Raw genomic sequence first — 5,808 nt, 5'->3', positions numbered from 1 at the left:
CCAACTCCTGGGCTCAAGCGAGTCTCCTGCCTCAGCCTCCCAAGTAGCTGGGACTACAGGCGCCCGCCACAACGCCTGGCCATTTTTGGTTGCAGACATCATTGTTGTTTGGCGGTCCTGGGCTGGGGATTCGAACCCGCCACCTTAGGTGTATGTGGCTGGTGCCTTAGCCGCTTGAGCCACAGGTGCCGAGCCTGGCCTGATAATTTAAAAGGACTTTCATTCCTTAGATAAAAGTTCTTTTCTCAATAGTCCCATAATACAAATAACAAACTTGAGGTTCACAAAGATCAAATGACTTCGTTAGAATGCAGCTCCTGGCTTTAAGAAGTAACAAATAAGTGCTAGGCTCCACTCTGTAACCCAATTCAGACACTGTCCACAACTCCATGAAGGTAAATCCCACAGTCCTGTAATGTGCAAGCAAGGAAACAAAGATTTCAGAAAGATTTACTACTTTTCCAGGTTCATACAACTAGTATATGGTGGAGGCTTGATTTGAACTCAGGTGTACGTGATTTAAGGCTCCTGCCAGACTCACAGCGCAGGCTGATTTGCCCATCCCAAGCAGCTCTTGCTAAGTGTCTACGCCCTTTACGGCACCCTCCCCTTCAGCCTAATAAACTGATCCATAAACCACAGAAACCGGAATGCATCCTTGTTAGTCCTGTGATTTGTTATTAAATGCCATGCAAGAAAAGAAGAGCTGCAGAGAGGAAGGGATAAGACGAGAGGTAGCAGCAATTGTTTTTTAAACAACTGAGCAATCATTTTTGTTTAACAGTGTGAAAGACAAACTTCATAAACCAGTAGACAAGCCATGGGATGATTAATAGGACAGCTAACATTTCAAGATCTCACATACCAGAGAGCTGTTTTCAGAGGACCAATTTCGGACTTCAGGTAAGTCCTCACCAAAGTTTGTAGGTGTTTTTTATTGAAGATCTAGAACTTGAATTTAAAGAAGAAAGAGGAGGGGAGGTGGAGAGAGGGAGGACAGATAAAAACACACACTGTTAAATGCACACAGATTAAAAGACAAATACATTAATGGAAACTGTGATTCACTGCAGAATGCACGGCAGACGAGTGTGATATCAGGACCCATTATAGGATTATACGAAGCAAGCCCTGAAAAATCAACAGCATGGTCCTGGGTGTGGTCTGGTGATTTTAAGAAAACAGGTCACTGGGCCACAGTTTTAAGAGAAGACATTCCAACTAAAGGAGATGTTAGGAGGGGGAAAGCTGAAAGAAAAGGAAATGCAATCATTTGGAAAGGAGACATTATAAAGCTGTCTTCACTGTGTCTCAGAAAGTAGAAGGCTCTGTATGGGGGCACAGTGAGTCTGCAGAGTGTACCGCAGGATTGGTACACCCCTTACTGGGCTGCTTATTGAGACCAGAAAAAATTCAAAGACGCCAATTACAAACGTTATTAAACCAATGAAGCTGTGAACTATCCTCCAGGAGACACACTAAAAGGATTCTTTGGAGGTTTCCACTCTGTTTTTTGCTATTTGTTTAGACACACTCCCCTACTGTACCATGGAAACCTGTCTCTTTTCTTTATGGTCCCAGCACCAGCACTGAGCACAAAATCTGGCACACCTGATAAACACAGAGGAGGGGAAGGCCCGAAGGAGGGTCCAGATAAAGCAGGAATTTGGTGTGTAATTTCCTGGAGGAACAGTGCAGGCAGATGATAACATAGATTTCTCTTTTTCCGTCTCCCCCTACAAAGGACTGTTTAGGGGTGAGAGGACTCTTTTTCAAATGAAAGAAGAAAATTCTAATCCAAACAAACCCGTGGCTTTGCGTTTCTGTATTAACATAAATAAAATCTCAAATACGGCCTCCAGCTTCCACTGCCTAATTACCCTGGAAATTTTTGTAAATACTACAGCTTACTACAGTTAACCTTGCTCATTAGATTTGATTATCCAGCTTATTGTGTGAATTAACCATCTGTTCAATAATACAGCTATCAGACAAGAAAAATCCCAAGATTGTTTTTAAAGACCTGATAGTTATGACTGAAGGTTGTCTGCAGGGATGTTTTTAAACTCATTCCCATTTTTTCCCCCTAATGATCGCAGAAAACTAATTTTAAAAAGAGCCTACCACAGGCTGGGCACCCACAGCTCAGTGGATAGAGTGCCGGCCACCTGCACTGGAGCTGATGGGTTGGAACCCAGCCTGGGCCTGCTAAACAACAACAACAAAAATAGCCGGGCATTGTGGCAGGTGCCTATAGTCCCAGCGACTTGGGAGGCTGAGGCATGAGAATCACTTGAGCCTAAGAGTTAGACGTTGCTGTGAGCTATGATGCCATAGTACTCTACAGAGGGTGACAAAGTGAGACTATGTCTTAATTAAAAAAAAAAAAAAGCCTACCACAAAGAGCAAGCTCAAATGTTAAAGATTCCTTTTTTAAAATCACATTAATTTCAGGTGATAATCATTTTTATTCACGTTTTAAAACAAGAGCTGATAGAATCTTTTTTAGCATATATTTAAATAGCCAAAAAAAAAAAAATACAGAAAGTGAAGAATTGTCTACCATTGAATAGAAAATTACAACAATATGTTGACATATTCAAGTCTGTTTTAAGCTATCTAATTTCCTAAATAGAACCAATGCATAATATATGTTAATCATTTTAGTTCAAAGAAAAGCATAAGCAATAAAGCTACCTCAAGTTGAAAAAAAAAGTATCTTGGGCGGCACCTGTGGCTCAAAGGAATAGGGCACCGACCTGGTGGGTTCAAATCCAGCCCTGCCCAAAAACTGGGGGGAAAAAAGGTATCTTTAGTTAAATGCCATTTAAAACAGGTACTTCAGTAAATTACACTGACCTCTTTCTGAAACTTTATCATCTCCTGCCTTAGTGCCTTAATGAAGGGAAGTCAGTAGATACTTGCTGGAATTCTAGCATCCCATGGTTTCTGGCTCAATACTGGTGCCCTCTTCCCTTTGATGAAAGCACATGATATTGACTGCAATACTGTGTTAATCATGTTCCATTTGGCTCCAAGCTAGTCAAAATAAAGGTAAGAGGCATGACTGCAGAATTCACAGACATACTGTGGGTTTTGGTCAGTTCGTATCAGGAACGCCCAGCAATAGCTTTAAAAGTCAAGAGTCAATCCTGCTTCACGTTATAGGAAGAATGGTAGAACTACACGAAGGCCAATGTATAAGAATATATAAAGTGGGCGGCGCCTGTGGCCCAAAGGAGTAGGGCACTGGCCCCATATACCAGAGGTGGTGGGTTCAAATCCGACTCCAGCCAAAAATTGCAAAAAAAAAAAAAGAATATATAAAGGGAAGAAGGGAATAAAGAAAGGAAGCTGACTAAAGCAAAAGCCAGAAGAGGGGAGGGGACACAGTAAGTGACCAGGAACCCTGCCAGGACTGTGAGAAGCCACTGGAAACAGTAGATCTGACTAGAGAAAACACGCAGAGGAGTCACAGATGCCCAATCCCCACGCTATGCAGAAAGAACAGACAGCAAAGGTGCTCAAAGAGGCAGCAAGCTGCCCTTGAGTGGTTCTGAGACCTAGGGGCGGCCTGCATATCCAGGCCCCAAAAGGGCACATGGAGCCTACGAGTCTTTTTTTTTTTTTTTTGAGACAGGGCCTCAAGCTGTCCCCTTCCGTAGAGTGCTGTGATATCACAGCTCACAGCAACCTCCAACTCCTGGGCTCAAGAGATTCTCCTGCCTCTGCCTCCCAAGTAGCTGGGACTACAGGCGCCTGCCACAATGCCCGGCTATTTTTTGGTTGCAGCCATCATTGTTGTTGTTTTGGTGGGCTCAGGCTGGATTCGAACCCACCATCTTAGGTATATGTGGCTGGCGTCTTAGCTACTTGAGCCACAGGCACTGAGCCTTTTTTTTTTTTTTTAATTGCTTGAGATTCATTGAGGTTACAAAGAATTAGGTTACACTGATTGTGTTTGTTAGGTAAAGTCCCTTTTACAATTGTGTCCCACGCCCAAGAGGTGACTCCCTATCATCCCCCTTCCTACTCCCCCTCCTCACTCCCTCATTCCCCTGCTCCACACCTTGAATTGAATTTTTCTCTTATGAAGTTATGTATTAGATCATCTAGCACAGGGGTCCTCAAACTTTTTAAACAGGGGGCCAGTTCACTGTCCCTCAGACCATTGGAGGGCCTGACTGCAGGCCCCGGGACGAGTCAGCTGCTAAGCAGGACAGGCAGCGGCGGCAAAAACACCCGGAGGGCTGGATAAAATGTCCTAGGCGGGCTGCATGTGGCCGGCGGGCTGTAGTTTGAGGACGCCTGATCTAGCACCTTCATGTTAGGATCGAGTACGTTGGATTCTTGCTTCTCCATTCTTGTGATACTTTACTAAGAAGAATGTGAACCTGTAAGTCTTGATGGTCCAGTGGACTCAAGAAATGTGAGGTCATCCACATTCTGTAAAATCAAGGCTCTGAAGAGAAAACCGGTCTTGTCCATCGTACATTCTGGAGATGACACAGATAACAAAAAACCCTAATCTTCAATGCCATGTAAATTAGGAAGAGTCATAAGCTCCCTGAGCCTCAGTTTCCTCATCTGTGAGCAAGCTCTTGGGAATAAGCACACCTGGAGTGCCTTTTAAAAACTGCCATTGGTGCATCTCATTATGGCTGGGAGATAGGGAACCCTGGAGGAGGAAGACCTGATGTAAAGCAAGCCCATGCCTACCTTCAGGGAGGGCGAACCTAACTTGAGATACAGGGAAACTAGACTGGATATAAGAATCTCACCCCTTTGGGCTTGGAGCCCGTAGCTCAGTGGTTAGCGCACCAGCCACATACACCTAGGCTGGCGGGTTCGAACCCAGCCCAGGACAGCTAAACAACGTTGACAACAATAACAAAAAAAGAAAGAAAAAGAGACTAAGACTAAGGACAAGCTTTGCTACAAGGTCACAGAGATCAAAAGAATCACCTGCTTCAAGCCAAAACAGAAAAACATTTCCCCAGCCTCTTCACTTTCATAGCTCTATATACAAAGTAACCTTCAGAAGTACTTCATTGATATTAACTTATTTAATTATCCTACCAATCTCAAGAAATTGAGGCTTTCCTCATATTCTGATGAAGCAAGAGGCACAGGGTAGTTAAATCACTTATGCCTCCTGTTGCCCAGCCAGTAAATGGCCGTCTGCATGTGAACTTGGCCCTGCCCCCTCTGCAACCCTACCTCTAGCCAGCCTTCCACAGCCCTTGCACTGCACTGCTGAAAGCTTGCTCTTCTGCCCTTCTGGCTCCCAAGTATCAATTTCAGCTTCCCCTCCCTAAAATCCACATCTGTAAGTTAGGGATAGGACTGCATCCTTCCCAACAAAATGGAATACTTTCATGTGAAAATGCCTAACAACTGGTACAATGCAGATCCTCTATAACTGCTAATTCACTCCTTCACCTCAGGTAATTATTACCCAGGCAAATGCCGCCATCTGCCAAACCCTCCTTACGTATGTAGAGCCGAGCCATGGCTGGACAAACTAGCTCCCTGCAAAACTAGAGACTGAGCAACCACAGGACCCAGTCCACCTTTCCCAAGGAAAACACCAAACTAGGCTTGGCACCTATAGCTCAACCGGCTAAGGCGCCAGCCACGTACACCTAAGGTGGCGGGTTTGAATCCCCAGCCCAGACCCGCCTAACAACGATGGCTGCAACCAAAAAATAGCCAGGCGTTGTGGTGGGCGCCTGTGGTCCCAGCTACTTGGGAGGCGGAGGCAGGAGACTCGCTTGAGCCCAGGAGTTGGAGGTTGCTGTGAGCTGT

Source organism: Otolemur garnettii, unplaced genomic scaffold, assembly GCF_000181295.1.
Source record: "Otolemur garnettii isolate 467f Iridium unplaced genomic scaffold, OtoGar3 scaffold00057, whole genome shotgun sequence".
Classification (NCBI taxonomy): Eukaryota; Metazoa; Chordata; class Mammalia; order Primates; family Galagidae; genus Otolemur; species Otolemur garnettii.
This window is presented reverse-complemented; position numbering follows the sequence as displayed.